The 18,117-nt window shown below is 43.0% G+C and overlaps 1 protein-coding gene across 2 annotated transcripts in view; it reads left to right on the top strand.

Annotated features, from left to right (window-relative positions):
• CDH7 (cadherin 7) overlaps positions 11,032-18,117 on the top strand; it is a 139,932-nt gene continuing 132,846 nt past the window's right edge. Inside the window, exon 1 of one of the 2 annotated variants that reach the window (XM_018039794.1) lies at positions 11,032-11,158. The gene's annotated coding sequence lies outside the window, so the exon portion shown is untranslated. The remainder of the gene's footprint in view (positions 11,159-18,117) is intronic. The other variant, XM_018039793.1, reaches the window with a different exon arrangement.

Raw genomic sequence — 18,117 nt, 5'->3', positions numbered from 1 at the left:
CCTCCTCCACCCCATGGACTGCAGCCCACCAGGCTCCTCCATCCATGGGATTTTCCAGGCAAGAGTACTGGAGTGGGGTGCCATTGCCTTCTCCGTATCTAAATGCTAGATCCCATTTAAGCCAAGCATGGAAAGCCTTGATGTGTATGTGTGTGTGTGTTCAGTCATGTCGGACTCTTTCGGACCCCAATGGACTGCAGCCCACCATGGCTCCTCTGTCCATTGTATTTTTCAGGCAAGATTACTGGAGTGGGTTACCATTTCCTACTCCAGGAAAACCTTGATAGTGTAAGTTAAATGAGAAAAAAATAAAAAAAATCAGAAGCCATTTGCCAGCTCATATACACAACACAATGGGTGGTGCTGAGGTTTTCCAGGTAATGCAGGGATTCAGCTATGTAGCATGAGGTTTCCATTCACTCTGAATACACCATGTAGATAGCTTCCACGCATAAGAAGTACAAGACCTAATTATGTCTAATGGGTAAATGGGAGAAAAAAAAAGCTTTGGACTTTGGAATCTGCCTATCTGCATATCTTGTGCTATGGATTGGCTTCCCAGGTAGCACTGGCCAGTGGTCAAGGATCCACCTGCCAATGCAGAAGACACAGGGGACGTGGGCTTGATCCCTGGGTCGGGAAGATCCTCTTGAGGAGGAAATGGCAACGCACTCTAATCCTGAAAGATCACATGGACAGCGGACACTGGCGGGCTACAATCCACAGGGCTGTGGAGAGCTGACTGAGCACGTCTGCAGGCGCATGTGCTCTGGACTGAAAGTTTGTGCTTCCCCCAAATTCATATGAAAGTGAAAGTGCTAATCACTCAGTTGTCTCGGACTCTTTGGGATCACCAGGCACCTCTGTCCATGGAATTTTCCAGGCACGAATATTGGAGTGAGGGAGCTGATTCATTCTTCGGGGGACTTACCTGACCCAGGGATCGAACCTGGGTCTCCTGTATTGCAGACAGATTCTTTACAGTCTGAGCCACTAGGAAAGCCCAGGATGCATATGATGAGACCCTAATCCCCTGTGTGATGGTGTTTGAAGGCAGAGCCTTTGGGATACCACTGGACTTGGATGGGGTCTTGGGGTGAAGCCCTCACAGTGGGGTTAGTGACCACATTAGAGGATGAAGACTGACCTTTTCTCGACCATGAGGACACTGCAATTAGAAGGCCGTCTACTCCCAGGAAGAGAGTTCTCACCAGCGCTGGACCTGTCCACACCATGATTTCAGATGTTGGGTCTCCAGACAACACAAGAGAAATTAGCCTTTGTTGTGGACACCACCCAGACTAGGGTATTTTTTTTTTAAGATTTTTTTTTTTTTTTGATGTTGACCATTTTAAAAGCTTTTTATTGAATTTGTTATAATGTTGCTTCTGTTCTCGTTTTTTGACCATGAGCCATATAGGATCTTAGCAGTTCAACCAGGGACAGAACCTGCGCCCCCTGCCTTGCAAGGTGAGGTCTTAACCATTGGACCACCAGGGAAGTCCCTAGGGTATTTTCTTACAGAAGTGGGAGCAGACTAAGACATCTTACCTTCAACAGTAGGAATTATAAATTTACACACTTATGAAGGCCTGACAGTAAATTAATGAGTACGCTGACTGTGGCAAGATGGAGTGTATATGCCCATCTCAAGAGAAGAGAAAGACTTCATGTTGCCATACTTTACAGTGTGAAATTGTAGGTGTGGTCAGATTTTCAGTGTGTAGAAGGCAGAGGGAATTCCCTGGCAGTCCAGTGGCTCAGACTCCATGCTGCTACTACCAGGGGCCCAGGTTCAATCCCTGGTTGGGGAACTAAGATCCCTCAAGCTGTGTGGCACAGCCAGATATATATTCAACATTTATGAAAAAAGGAAGACAAGTCAGATACAGAGATATGTATGCATAATCTTCCAGTAACAAACACTGAAAGACACACACAAAAATAAACTCACTCTGTGGGCCCAACTTGACTGCTGGTTGGGTGTGATGAGAGGGGCACTGACTTGATCCACCTTGGTTAAACAAACAAACAAAAACACCTGAAACATTGTTTGCCTTGCTCTGTTATGTAGTCATTCAAACATGACTCTCATATTAGGCAAATTTGCAAGGTTGGTTAAGGAGCTGTCTTTCAGAAATTTAGAAAGATATATTTTTAGAATTTAGAAAGATATATCTTTTCTATAGGGATTATTTAAACATTTAAAGAATACCTAGTAATTTTCTAACAAGTAGTAGAGCTATTTTTATTCACGGTAAAGTGTCTGCCTACAACACGGGAGACCTGGGTTCGATTCCTGGATCGGGAAGATCCCCTGGAGAAGGAAATGGCAACCCACTCCAGTATTCATGCCTGGAAAATCCCATGGACCAAGGAACCTGGTGGGCTACAGTCCATGGGGTTGCAAAGAGTCGGACACGACTGAGCAACTTCACTTCACTGTGGTTTAAATAAACTTATGTAGCTGTTTAACTTTTGGGGGAACTACTTGATATTTTATTCGATAAAGGAACTGAATTATCCATCAATATAGATTGTAACATCAAATTATTTTCTTGCCATGAGCTCATTTGACCTTATAGTTATCCAAAATATAGGCTTTTTACCCTAGAGCGATGGACTCATTCAAGGCTTACTGTTCTAAGAATGAGAATGATGATTTACATTAGTAGATTTACATTACATTTACACCTTAAGTAAAATTTTAAGGTGTGATATGGAAAGCCATGTCTACAGAATTATTTGTGAAAATATATTCCATTCATATCATTATACATCCACAACAATCCAAACTATTAAAAAATGTAAAATTAAAAGTGACAATGGCTACAACAAAATTATTTTCCCACTGCTTAGAAAAGCTATTAAATAACAAAAATCCTTCTTGGTATTTGAAGGGCAAAATAGCGAATAATTATGTCTGCATGTCTAGGATTTTTAGGAATCCTGCATTGGATGTTGCCTTGTCAACCAACTGGCATGCTTTCTACTGGGTTTTGATTCTTTTCTTTTTTTGATGTGGACCATTTTTAAAGTCTTTATTGAATTTGTTACAATATTGCTTCTGCATTATATTTAGTCTTTTTTTTTTGGCCACAAGGCATGTGGAATCTTAGTTGCCCAACCAAGGGTCAGACCTGCACACCCTGCGTTGGAAGGCGAAGTCTTTAACACTGGACTGCCAGGGAAGCCCCACGGGTTTGATTCTTATTCACATACCTGGAGTTTGTCATGAGATTATGAACCAATATCCTTATCTTCCTGAATTTCAGTTACATCATTGATAAAATGAGGGAATATGCTTAAGTGTTATCGAACATGTCTTATTAGGTCATTTCACGTGTAAGGTATTATCTTCTGTGACTGGTGGTAAGTCAGTTGCTTACTGAGGCCCCTTAACCCTCTCAGACCACAATTTGTATCCACAGATTTATTTGGAAGGAGATCTTTAAGTTCCTCACGATATGTATAACATTTTCCTGTCAGCATTAAATCTAAAAAGCCCTAACCAAATAAACGTGGCATAATGAGCATTGATTTCCACTGCAACATCTTCTCACACAAACACACAAATGCATTAGAAAATATTGTGCCTTATTTTGTCCATAAGGACTGTGTATGTTGGTCCTCACATATGGCATCAGTCTTGATTTAGTTTCCTTCTTTACTCTTTTGTAGTGAGAGACCCTCATTAGCTTGGGGTGCAGAGTGATCATTTGGCCAGATGGGGTGAGGAAGTGAAGGAAAAATGCTGACTGTATCCCTTTTTAATCACTCAATCCTGAAAGTGAAAAGGGAAACCACTTGCAGTTCACAGAGATAATGACTGCTTGAGACATCACCTTTGTCAATGGAATAGTTCAAGCTCATAAAAAGACTGTGCTTCTTAAGCACAAGTACCTTCTAGGGTGGCAGCTCTTCAGTATTTCATTAAGCATGCTTACCTGCCTTTGAAATAACTGGCTCATTTCATCTCCTCTTTCTTCATAAGGTATATTGTTTCCTCTTGTTTTCTCTTCCTGAATTTGCTTTCTGAATATGAGTTTAGCCTCAAAGTCACATACTCCTGAGAGCCATACTTTTGGTTCCATGCAGTGGCTGGAAGTAGAGTCATTCCTCCGCGCACATTTCATGTGTGTTAGGAGAGCACAAAATATAATTGAGTGGCACCAGCTATAAAGCCTGCAGAACCCAGGGCAAGCCAGCTCTCTGAGTCTGTACATCAGGTTAGTCAACAGGCAGAGAAATGGTGTCCCAGCCCAAGGTGAACAAGAGAACATATGCTTAGGGAGGCCTTTCTGTCTAGGCAAGCAGAGGATTCTGTGTAAGAATCTCATTTTATATAAAAAACAAACACCTGCTATTAAATCCTGTTGCTCCGTGGAGACTGTTCTCCAGGAGATCTTCCCAACCCAGGGATCGAACCCATGTCTTCTTGGTAGGTAGATTCTTTATGACTAAACCACCTGGGAAGCCTGGTTTATGTTTTTGGGACTCTCCAATAACAAATGTCTTCCTCCTTCAAATCTTGTACTTTGCTGCTTACTGTTCTCTTACTGAGTTTAGCCTCATCTCTCCTTTTTTAATAGTTCTGAATGTGCCTGGAATATTCTGTGGGGACTCGACCTTACTTTCCTTTGTAATTCCTGCAATTTGTGGCATCAAACCTGGTACACAGCACATACTCAATAAATACTTTTGAAATCAGTTTATTGTGAAATTCCACTTTTATTTTCCCCCAGAAGATTCTCTGGTTTATCACAGAGTGATAGAGCAGTGTTTAGCAGAAATTTGCATTATCACTTTTCTCTATGATGATTTTAGAAGGTTTTTATGGAACAACTATAATTCAAGAGATAACACAGGCCTAGCTATATTATTTCTGACAATTTTCATTTGAGATGCTTTTTAAAAAGTAATTTGTGTTCTAACGATTCTAAATCTAAAGATACAATTGCACAGCCATGGTATCATACACGACTTAAATAAGTAAGAGTTCCCTTGCCTTGGCGTTTAACACCAAATCCAGGTCAGATGTTTATCTGTTTGGGTTTGTTCCTCAGAAAGAAAATGTTGATAAACTTGACATGTAGCAGCAGAAAACTCTCCTTATTTAAAATGATAACCAATCACCCACAATATCTCAGATATTCTCAAACCCCATGAAGAAGCCTTCAATATCTGAAGAGTTCTGGAAAGATAGCCTGGACAACTTCCTTTGCCTAGAACGGGAAAAAATGAATCCTTCATCTTTGCTTTCACAGCCTCCCTGTGTCATTTTTTTTCCATTTCTTTCCATTTTTTTCTAAGTAGGTGGGGTGAGGAGTAAACTACCAGTAATCTAAAGCACAATATATACAAGTAGGCAGATTTTAAAGTCTAAACTTTTTGTTTCTGCTTTTCTGTTTCACCATTAGATCTCACCATTCTTTTTTTTAAAGATTTTTCCTTTTTTGATGTGGACCACTTTTAAAGTCTTTATTGAATTTGTGACAACATTGCTCCCGTTTCATGTTTTGTTCTTTTGGCCACGGGGCATGTGGGATCTTAGCTCCTGGACAAGGGATCAAACCCACACCCCCTGCATTGGATGATGAAGCCTTAACCACTGGACCATCAGGGAAGTCCCAGTGTTTATCATTCTTGTGTGGCAAAGTTCTCCATACTGTGTATTTGAAGGGAATGGAAACTTCAGTATTGGTCCATCCGCATTATTGCATCATCCAGAAAATCTGAGTACTACCCACTGGGATGCATCTAGCTTATCATAGATGAGTTTGCAAAGGATTTTTGTGTTTTTTTTTGTTCCTCATTTTATTTATGCTATCAAGGTTTTTCATGCTTGGGCTCTTTTATTGCTTAATATGAGATCTTAGACCACTCGGGCTGATGGTGGTTTTCAATGAGATCTTAGTCCTGTGTCCTTACTGTGGCTCCTGAAAGGTCCATTGGCCTCCTTCTCACCCTTGTTGTTGTTCAGTCACTAAGTCACGTCCGACTCTTTGTGACCCTGTGCACTGCAGCCAGAGCTTCCTGGCCCTTCACTGTCTCCTGGAGTTTGCTCAGATTCATGTCCATTGAGTCGGTCATGCCATCCAAACATCTCATCCTCTGACACCCCTTCTCCTTCTCTCCTCACCCTGGAGAACATTTAAGGAGATAATTCCTTAGACCTCATTAGACATCCTTGCCTTCTATGCTGTCTCAGCAGCTCCCTTGCTCTGTGAATATCTTCAAGCCCCTTAACTAAATAGTATAGTCTCCAAGTATTCACTTTCAGACAGACTGCTTAAATAATATTCAAGGAGCCCTTGAAAACATCTTAAGCAGTGAAATTGTATCACTGTATACTTTGGATTTACCCTGTCTAGTATCTATGAGGGGCACAGTCACCAGTGAGATGTTGTCGGGGTGGGGGTGTGTGTGCTGATATGATGCTAATCCTTGCAAACATCTTTATTCTCTCCATGATCACTTATGCTTTTATTGATAACTGCATTCAAGATATCTTTAAATCTACTTCTATTTTCTGATTATATCTAAGGGTTTTTCATGCACTAATGCCACAACTAGCATCCAGGCTACTATTTTTCTTACCTGGATTTCTACAGTAATTTCCTAAACACTTCCTCACCTTCAGTGCCAAGCTGACCTAAATCAGCTGCCAGGGTGTCGCCTTCTTGTGCAATTATCATCACAATTTCCCATCATAAAACTCCGCATGCTCCTGCATTGCTCTCAGGGTACAACCCAAATGTTGGCTCTTCCCATTCGAGACTTTTTGTTCATGTCATGTGCTCCCACGCCCGATACTGTCTTCACCTCATCACGATGCTCATCATGGTGTAGGGAGATGTACCCACCTTCTAATTTTCACAACAGGTTGGAAGGTTCCCGAAGATAAGAACTGCACCTTCACCTTTGTGTTCTCAACCTCTAGACTAAGGATCACACAGCAGGGATTCAGTTACTACGTATCAAGTTAGTAAAGGCCAACAAAGATCTAGGAGTCTGTCCTACTTAGTCCTTTCCTTTCTAGAAAATGCACGTAAACCTAGTTAGATGAACTAGATTGATGAATACAGACATACTCAGGGAAACCCTAAGCATCACGTAATGAAAAGATACATTTTTATGATTATCCACACATTTATATTGGGGAGAGATTTTTCACAGGAAACTATGAATGATCTTTTTGAGAGCCTGCCTTATGTGAGAGCATCTTACCTTCTGCCACATCTATGTTTTTCTTCCCAGGGCTCCCCAGAATTGCTGGAAATGTGCAGACCTCATGATCAGCTCTTTTCTGCCCTCAGCTGCCAGATACTCAAGCCACATCTCTGGTTTTAGAGTAAGATCAGGATGGAATGAATATGAATATAATTGAACCATCAATCTCATCAGAAACCTTGTACTTTTGCACTGAATTTGCTTTGGGAAATAAGAAGTGTAGGGAAATACTTTCCAGAGCAACAGGAATTATGGCAAAGTACTCTTACTTCTTCTGATTCCTCCTTCTCCAAAAGAGAGTTTTATTGATTTATTCAAGAGTGAAAGTACATTGAAAGTATTTTTTTAAATAGGAAAGAAAGGGGGACACATTGATTTGTGTACATTATATGACAGTAAAGAAACAAAAACTTCAACTGAGAGGATTTTTAAAAGATTGTTATATATTAGAACATAAATATTCAAGCATAAATTTGGAAATAATGGAAGCATGACATTTCATAAATAAGCATCTGCAGTGATGACTTACGTTTGTATTTCATAGAATCTTAAACATTTGGTATCATCTTGGGATTTATCTAGTACACTGTCTTTTTATTTGTGTTTCTCAGGAAACGAGGTTCTCTAATTAACCAAAATTTATAGGAAAAGGAGAAAGGATCTAAAAAACATGTCCTTGGACTTGACCACAGTGTAAACCTGTGGAATATTTCCTTTATTTATTGTTCCTAATGTTAGGCTTCCTCCTAAAAATAAAACACAGACACCTTCTAGGGACCTAGAAGATGCTACAACGTTTGTCTCTTGCCCACCACTCCAGCATAACCCATCTTGACTCTCCCCCTTGCGTTGTGTTTTCTGTTTCTCAAATACACTTGCCTTTTTCCTTCTCCAGACCTTCTGCAGACCTTTGTCATTGTTTGTTCTGCCCAGGCCATTTTCCTTCAGAGTTTCTCAAGTCCAACTTATTCTCATCACCATGTCTCAGCTTAAGTGCCTCCTCCTTGGAGAAGGACCTCGCCAGATGAATAGATGTCCCTCAGTTACTGTCTGAAGCACCCCCTGTTCCTACCCTTGCCTTCTACACTGCACTCGACTGGAGAGGAACCTAGATCTTCCTTGATGAGGAACAGAGCCGGAACTAGTATTCTGGGTAACTCACCCCTTCTAGAATCTAGGTCAAGGTTACAGTTTCTGTTAGGGGAAGCACACTGACTGAAACCACCCACCCTAGCCAGGCACCATCATGACTATTTCCATAAATTATCTTACGACAGGAGCTCCTAGTAAGGAACACAGAACTAAGAAGCCACCACCAACTGGAAGAATTCAGGAAAGGTAAAAAGATGACGTCACACGTCCTTTCACCTCCCAGAATCCTTCTCGCTGGCATCCATCTTGGCTGAGCAATCCATGTGCCCCCAGGAAGGACCCTGAGTCAGAATGATCGGCCAGAGACCACCCAGAAACTAATCCTATCACCATGAGACTGGAGACTGAGAGCACTTCTCCTGGCTTCCTTTACCTCCCGCTCTTCGCCCGGGGCCCCTTCCCAATAAAGTTTATTGCTTTGTCAGCATGCGTGTCTCCTCCGACAATTCATTTCCGTGTGTTAGACACTCTCAGACCCTGGAAGTGGTCCCCTTTTCAGTGCCAGTTTAAGGGTATTTTTTAAAAAGAAAGGCAAGGAGTCTGGAAACATCTGGTTCAGGATGAAAGCCCAAATTGATGATGAGTATTTATGCAGAGGACCAGAAAATAAATAATCGAGAACAATTTTAGGAAAAGTATGACCAAAATAACACCAAAAAAACCCCACTCCATTTCCTTCCCTTTTCATATGTGATGGCCGTTGATTAAAATAAGCTAATAAATATATATGGTATAGTACCAAATTCCTGATCCCACATTATCCCTTATAGATGAAAGATCCAGGCAGTCAATGAGCTGGTTAAAAACTGGCAGGTGGGCTCAGATTTGTGTTAATACTGGATGGGATACAACCATTCACTTCTTGTATTCAACAAATACTTGCTGTGGGTTAAACATGTGCTGTGTCTTAAACATAGTGAATATTCCTCTTTGCTTTCCTGAAACGTTTGGTCCAGAGCAATTTAAGTATAGGTCCCATCCCAGAAGCAAATTCATTTATACAAAGGAAGGCCACCAGAAAAATGTAAAGTTCTAGACTGTGAACATTAGCTGGAATAATTTAGGATTTCACAGAGAAAATGCTGTCAAAGTCCTTCAAGATGAAGCCAAGGTTTAATGTCTAGCTACCAGGAAAATGATGATGGTGGGGCTGAAAGAGAAATACATCTTGGGAAAGTCAAGGCGGTATCCATGCAAGGTATAAAGAGGTCTGTTCTAAAGGTACAGAGTTTGAGGGATGGCTGACAGTTGAATGGAAATGGACCGTGAAATGGTCCTCCAAGCATACCAGGAGCTGGAGAGGTTTAGGGCTGAAGACACAACTTTTAAAATGAAGCAATTGTAAGTAAATAGCATAGCGAGCCGCGGTATTTGGAAATGAATACGCTTTAAAAAGGTTTTCTGTTAGAATGATTAGCACAGAATTCAGTTTTAAAGACTAAGTAGAGGAGAGAGAGAGAAAAAAAGAAGCAAGCTAAGCGGACTGGAGGAGTGGACTGGGGGGAGGGTGAGTGTGCCTGAGGGATACAGGAAGCAGAGGTGCTTACACCGACGAGCCAAGCCCACAAGCCGGGTATCTGGAGAATCATTGTTAGGCATGGATGGGAGAAGCAGGGCCAGTTCCATCGACCGAATGAGAAAAATGAAAACGAACGCGCTTGGAAACGACCTATTCACCTTCCTCACCCCTGCGACGGAGCAGCTAGGCATCAGACCAAATCAAGCACCAGAGCAGACGAACACGAAGCGTGCTCAACTCTACCGGCAGCGGCGCGTCCTAAAAAGACTAGACCCCCTTGCCCACCTCGCGAGGGTCCTCTCTCCCACCCAGCGCGTAAATCACACACCTCGGAAGTTTTGCATTAGCCAGCCCAGCAGGGGAGGAAATTTTCTGCAAGTACAGAAAGTAGAACTAGGGCAGTCCGAGGAGATTGAAAGGGCAAAACTATCACGCAAGAAAACTGTAAGTTCTGATTAGTTTTATGACTTTGCCTTCATGCCTCAGGAGCTCCATTGATCACGGCTTCCGCGACAGGTTGGGGGTGGGGAGGGGAGGGCGCTGGAAAAAAAAAAAAAATTCTCCAAACTCTTCTCCAGCGCGGCGTTTTCAGATGCAAATACCTCGCCGGGAGATGGATGGGCTGCTGCCCCTCCTACTTCCACCGCTCTCCTGGATTTTCCTGCGAAGGACTCGGTCTGCGCGGAGCTGCCAGGAGGGCGGTGGAGGAGGGGCGCGTGGGGGTGCGCGCGCGGGGGTGCGCGCGCGGCGGCGGAGCGGCTGCTGTGCCAAGAGCCCTCACTCGGGCTCCGGGAGGTGCCGGAGTCTCGGCGGCTCCGGGTCCCGCCACGCACAGCGCTGTCTGCCGGCGCCGGCCGCCCGCCCACCTGGCCCGGCCCAGCGCGCCCTCTCCGCCTCTTCTGCGCCCGCCCACTCGCCCCCTCGCCCTCTCTCCGGACGCGCGCCCGCTCGCTCTCTCGCTCCGGACCCAGCGTCTGAGCCGCCCCGGGGAGCCGGCTGAGCCGGCGGGACCGGGACGCTGGGGGCCCGCGCGGGGTCCCCGCAGCCCGCGTCCCGCGGAGAGGGCTGTGATCGGAGCGGGCGCCGGCCGCAGCGGGTGCCGAGCGGGCGCCGCGGGTCCGCCCCGTGCGCCCCACCGCGCGCCCTGGGTCTCCAGGAGCCCGCGGGCGCCCGGCTGCTGAGCGCGCGCCCTTTCGGATGCCAACGCCCAGGTGGCTGGCGCGGGACGCCGCGGAGAGGGCAGCGAGCCCCCAGGTGAGTGCGTGCGCCTGCGGGGGGCCCGGGGAAGGCGCCGCGGGGCATAAGTGCGCCCCCCGGTGCGCCCGGGGAAGCGGCACTCCGTGGCGGGCGGAAAGCGGGCGGGGAGATCCGCGTGGAGTTTCCCCGGCGTCCGCAAGTCACTGCTCGGTGGCCCTGGGCTGCGGCTCTGCCGGGCAGGGCGGGCGGGCGAAGGGAGCCGGGCCCGGCAAGCTGGTGCTGACGGACAGCGGGGGCGACGCGAGTTGAGCGAGCAGATCCCGGCGTTGTCCGGGTGCCTGGGAGCGCGCAGTCCGGTCCGCTCTCCTCCACCGGGAGCACGAGGGGCTGTTTTTGACCCGGAAAAATATATGCGGGCCAAACTCCGCGCTGGCCGGGCGGCCGACTTCTGCGGCGGTCTGAGAGCGAGGGGGCGTGTGCCCGCGCGTCCATCTGACTGTCTGCGTGTACTCCGTTTACCTTTCGGGACGGTGGAGCTCCTCTAAGGGTGTTTGGCTTTTTCTTTTAATTAGCATTCTGCTGGTGCCCTGCATCCGCAGGGCTGGCCTCTGCGAGGCATCCCGCCTCCGCTCCGCCCCGCGGTACCCTAGGTGCGCGTCGTGCTAAGGGCGCCCTGCTTCTCTGACTGGTGGACTTCGTGGGCGCACCTGGTCCACGGCTGGTTGCGGGTATTGAGCCTCCCGGGGTGGATGCACGAGAAAGGACCTGTGGTCTTTATTGGTTTCACCTTTTAGATCGTTAACCTAAAGGTTTTATTAGATAGAGTGCAGGTGAGTGGAGATTGGTACTGAGTTACCCAGCAGTGGGCAGGTGGGAACCTGTGAAGAAACCGGCAAGGATTGGGTAGCTTTGGAGATCTGAGCACTGAAGCCCGAATATACTTAAAACGCTTTCTCAAGAAATATCTTCTCTTGATTGGAGCACTTATTAGCTGAAACATCTTTAAGTAAAGACTCTCCCTTCATAATTCCTGTAACCCGGCAGGTATTCAGATTATTTTGCATTCAAAAGTAGACAAGGAGAACTTTATGGGGAAAAATAGAAAAAAAAAAAAAAGAAAAGTTATATGTTAATATATGGCTTGAGGTAAGTGACAATATGCATTAAAAAAATTCAGGTTAACAGAACAAAAATGTATATTTTAAGAGTTTAGGGGAAGCAGTAGCCTTTTTTTGTTGTTGTTTTTTAAAGGAAAGTTCACATTGATGCACTGTCTGGCAGCGATATCAGAAGTGTTTTAAGTGTGTCTTTATAAAGACAAGTTGGTAGTGAGGAGCTAGGGAAGAAAGTAATTGTATTGGAAGCTTTCAGTAACTCACCAGATTTACTTCTTTACAGAAGAAACTAGTTAGATTTTGTTTACACAAGCTGTTCTCTTGTTAGTACATAAAGGGCAATCCATTAACAATCCTTTTCTTCATTTTGGGTCTCTTTGGAACAGTATGGATTAAAATGCTAAAGAATTGAGACAGTCAAACTGGCAACTTTGTAGACATCTGGCTTGTTATGCTAGTGTTTCATATGGAGTGGAGTGGCAGAAGCAATTAGGTATCATCCAACCTTAATAGTCTTATCTGGTAAAACTAGCTGTGAAAGTCTGTCTGTGGAAAGAAAAATAAAGAAAACAATAATCAGTAGTGTAGATCATCACCCTGCTGAAGCCATTAAGGTTTGCAGCCTTAAGAAAGGGGCATTGTGCTCTTACAGCCTGAGATATTATTGTGATTAAGGGCTGCAATCGGTGATTAGAATTGTGTTAACAATTGGCTGACAGGCTCACACCTCTTCTTAAGTAGACTTTTATTGATTTAATAGCACAGTGATTTTCCCTTTCTTATAGAAGGGTAATTGTAAAACATCTGTATTATTGTGGTTTACCCTTGAATTGACTCTAGTTTTTAGTGTCCAGTGAAGGAGAGAGGATTGGGTGCATTCTGGGTGGGTCACTGTTCTGCCTCCTTAGGTCTAAAAATCCACCCACTGTCTCTCCTCCTTTTTAGTATTTTTGAGGGCAGAGCTGATAACAGCTTCTCAGAATGTATGAGGAAGTGACTACATCTTTGTAGTCAAGTTCAACACTTTGTCAGTCTTTTATAAATCTTTTGTAAAGTATCATCAGTTGTTCAGTGTTGTTAACATGTATGCTTCAGTGATTCCATCCTTCTTTGATTTTATACGATTTTGCATTTACTGCCTTAGTAGCTCCTATCACATCACGATTCCCTCTCTCACACACAAAAAGGTTTTTTTACTGGCTTGGAGGGCTTCATAGCCTTTAGCTGAAATTGGGAGTCTCAGAAACTTCTAAAATAGCTACGGCACCATCGTTGATTGCAAAAGGACAGTGATGGGAGCTTTTCTCCTTTGCATGAAGGACTCAGTTGCTTCTAAATGGGGTGATGAAGGGGAGCTGAGGACAAGGAAGGCATGTGATCAGAGTCCTGTGTGTGACCATCTCCTCAGCCTCTGACAAGCAGAGCTGATCTAGCTGTAACTAGCAGTACTCGAGTGCCTCCTCTGGGAATTTGCTGGTTTTGCAGAAAGATACCCCTGCAAACATTCCCCCTGCCCCCCCCCCCCCCCCCCCCCCCGGTTCTGCGAGACTCCTCACGGACAAAATTATCAGTGCAGATGAATATGCAGGCATGCATGATCTTACGTTCATTTCAGATTTTCATTCTAGCAGAAATTTCTTTTTGACTGTTTTGCAGACTACTTATTGAAACATAATGCCTTTTATTGAAGTCATGTAAACCTCAGTGTAAATGCAAGGGTAAATTAAAAGTGACAATTGATCCCACTGAGATATGTTGTAAAAGTACAAAGAAACAAACCCTGTAAGTATGATTTGACCATTTTGATACTATATAAAGAGCTCAGAAGGACTGTGCTTTGTCACTTTCTTTGTAATTTACATAGGCTGCTTCTCGTTAATTGTAAACAGTTGTTGTTTTCTCTTTTTCATTCCTTTCACCCATGGCAGAAGTTATTTGTGCTTCGTGGAAATTGGCTCTGTAAGCCACTTAGAGAAGTTTTCATTCCATGTCTGATAACCAGAGGCAGACTACTGGCTGTGTAATTCATTTCCAGGGCCCCTGCCTGAATATTTAGGCCAGTTAACGGTAGGAGGTTGTGGTCTGTGGTTGTAATGTTATCTGGCCCAGGGAGCTAATGGGTTTGATCACAGTTTCTTTATGTGAGAAGTCACATATCACAGAGGGTCCCCAGCCTCACTAATTAAAATGTAAAGAATTATACCTTTTAAGTAGAAAAGAAGGCTGCTTTATCAGTATTAAAATTATTGAAGTTAATGCTAAACTTTAATGGTATAGAGATGAAATAAATGACAGTATATGTCTATCCTAAAAGCTGAAGATGAAATATTAAATCTAGAATGATTATAATGGGTAGTTAGGAACAGAGAAGCATCTTGAAATACAGTATTTATAGTAACAACCAAATAGCCATCCATCTACATCCTTATATCTGAAGGTATTTTCCTGAGAAATCAGAATCTACCCAATTTCTAAAACAGCCAATGGACTATTATTCCAATGTCAGTGCAGATAGTAACCACCATAGCATTACAGCGTTGTAGGAAGTTATTATGGATGCTGGAGTTGTTTCGAAGGGAAAAGGCAATTTTAAAATTGGGTACTGCTCACTCTGTTTTTGGTAATATATAAACATGCAATCCTGAACAAGAGATCTTTTGAGTATCTTACATTCTGAATGGAATCCTGATGGTCCCCTACATTGAAAATTCAAGCTCACGGTTATAGTAAAAATTTGAGTAAATTCTAAAGGTAATAAATTAGAAAGATCTTAATGATCAGATTGAGAAATATTTAACAAATACTTTAAATGATCGTTGCATCCCAGTCATGCCCAATTCCATCTGTAACTAGCTGTGTGACCTTGGGCACTGCACAACCGTAGACTTCGTTTTCATTAGTAAGGAAAGAAAAGACTGCCTTAGGTTCTTCTAATGTGTCTTCTATCAATACATCTGTGGTTCTACGTCTTGAGTGGGTTGGAGATTTATTTATTTTTCCTCAACATGAATGCTCAAGAAAAGCAAGTGTTTACCTCCTTCAGCACTAAATGACCCTCATTCTCTCTCTCTCTCTTAGATGTCATCTCTGAAAGCTCTATTTGTGTGTGATAGTTGGAACTGACGCATGGCCATAGCTCTTGAAGTGCTCCTTGCCCTTGGATTACTTTCTGTTGTAACTCATAGCATCTGCTCACTGATGAAGGGGAGGTTAGAACAGATTGTTCCCCGCTTTTGCATTCCCCAAAATATATTCAGTGGATCTATCGTAAAAACAAGTGAACTTCACTGTGAACAGTATGATCCTTTTTACAAAGCAGCCCACTCTACCTTTGTGGCAATAGTGACGACCTGTGTGGAGACAGGTGGCTGCAGTCCTGGGGAAAGCAAGGGCTAACAAAGGTCTTTAATGGAGGCGTGAAATCAGGAGGCAGTCTTTCCTTGTTGAGTTTAAATAATGCCATTTAATACCCAAGGAGTATCCAAAAGGGAGCAGGCTTCTTTTGCCAAACTGCAGAGCTCATTCATGTGCTTAAAACAATGGTGATATGGTCACAGTAGCCTCTGACCACTGCTGTGAAGTGGTGTCATTTCCACTTTTAAACATGGATGTTGTTTAGTCTTCATACACATTTATGAAAAACATGTTGCTTGTCAAAATGTATCGGGTTGGCCAAAAAGGTTGCTTAGGTTTTCCCATAAACTGAACAACATTTTTGATCAGCCCAGCAGTTCGACTTTAAAGCAGTCCTGGAAATGACAGTTTCCTCCCAACAGGCCAGCAGCAAGATTTTTTTTTCTCTCTCCCATTTTGTTATTGTTACAACTGTGATTTCTTGTAGTACTGTGTTTTATAAACCATCCAACAAAACGTCTCAGGGAATGTTCTAAAGGTGTTTGGTGGTTACCTGTTAGGGATTTCTGATTCTCGTGGATTATTTTCTATCAAGTTCACTGCTGCTGCTGCTGCTAAGTCACTTCAGTCGTGTCCGACTCTGCCCCACAGACGGCAGCCCACCAGGCTCCCCTGTCCCTGGGACTCTCCAGGCAAGAACACTGGAGTGGGTTGCCATTTCCTTCTCCAATGAATGGAAGTGAAAAGCGAAAGGGAAGTCGCTCAGTCTTGTCCGACTCTTCGTGACCCCATGGACTGCAGCCTCCTCTGTCCATGGGATTTTCCAGGCAAGAGTACTGGAGTGGCAGTCCTTAAATGTCATTCTTACTTTTGTTTTTATAGAAAGTGCAAATTACTGAATTTATTCTGAAACTGTCATGTTCCATGTAATTGTGAACTGGACCATGTTTTTTATTTTTTTCCCTTTTGGCTGAGCTGTGCTGTCTGCCGGATCTTAGTTCCCCGACCAGGGATCGAACCTGCACCCCTGCATAGGAAGTGTGGAGTCTTAACCAGAAAGTCCCAATTCCCTCCCATACTGGACCCATTTTTAAAAGAGAGGCAGGCTGTCTTCTAGTTTTTAGATTACCAGTAGGTAGTATCCTACCTGTTAGTGTGTTATGAAATAAGTATATTTCACAACAGTTGCAGAAGATTTGTATCTGATGCAACTCCAGACTCCACAGAGGTTGAGCATCTGTTCCTTGCCTGTGATTGAGAGAATCTGATGGTATAGAGTCTTAAACTGAGGTAAGACATTGGTTTATTCATATTGCACTGCAAAAAACACTTCCAGTTTAAGTGCCGGAAAACCTAAACTAATAATATATCTCCTTTTAATATAATTGATAGTCATAGTTTATAGCTCCTTATTTCTAGAAGGCAGATAGTCTGGTGTGCCTTTTAAAAAAGCAGTTCAGGAAATATAAATTAGTTGGTAATTAGGCATGTGCTTTAACTACTCTTATGGTTATATATTAATGTGAGTGGTTGAATAGGATTCATTTTATGCTACTTTTGTTTTTAGCATACCATCTTTAATTTAGATGGAACAGGCTCTGTAAGATTTGCCCTTTTGCTCATTGATGCATTAAAAATACATTTTTCGTTTTGAAGGTGTTTTTTTTTTAGTCATTGTTTTTAAGTCTGAACAAACATTTGATTAAGAGCATGATGGTCACTTGATCTGATTTTTGAAAGTAGTTTCACAGAGGTATTAGTGGAGCAGAAAATCCAAGAAAATTTTATAATGATGAATTCGTTTGGGTAAAGTATTATTAGGTATTAAGGTTAAATGAATAATAAACTATCTACTTGGAAATAATTTTTGCCACTTAGTTGAACAAAAATAATTGGAACAAAAAGGTAGCATGATAAAGTGATTTCAGGTCAACAAATGATGTTGATTTAGTAAATAGCGCTTGACTGATTCTTACCTCTATCTCTTTTTTTTCTTTTTTGTTACAATCCTTTTAAGATTTCCTTTGTGAGGCTTAATTTTGCATTCCTTTGACGAAAATCACAGTATTATTTGTGGTGACTTTCATGTATTTTTTTGGTTTGTTCAAAAAAAAAAAAAGAGACCTAACATTACAAATTTTAAAAATGACATATTTTAAAATATCAGAGCAAAAAAAAAAAAGTTTTAAATGTTATCCAGAGTTTTTAGATTTTAGATTAGTTACCAATCCAGTAGCCATCTCCGCTTTGGTTTTTGAAATGTCTGTGCTTGGCCTCTATTCGGCTCTTCTCCCCTCAGATATAACCTATTCCTGCTGTTTTTCTCCTCAGTGTTGTAACAGTGAACATCTGTAACTGTCCAGAAGTTGACGCAGATCTGTAAAAGTTCCCTAACTGTATACCAGTACATTATTTTTTTGCACTGTCTCTTTTTTTCTGAGTTGGTTGTAGTGACCTGGGCAGCGGTCCAGACTTCCAGGGGGCCATCCTTTTCAGTTTTCCCTCAGGACACAGGTTGGCACGTGACACAGCTTGGGTGCAGAGGTC

Source organism: Capra hircus, chromosome 24 (assembly GCF_001704415.2).
Source record: "Capra hircus breed San Clemente chromosome 24, ASM170441v1, whole genome shotgun sequence".
Classification (NCBI taxonomy): Eukaryota; Metazoa; Chordata; class Mammalia; order Artiodactyla; family Bovidae; genus Capra; species Capra hircus.
Note: the sequence above shows the minus strand (reverse complement) of the source record. Positions and strands in the feature narration are given on the sequence as shown.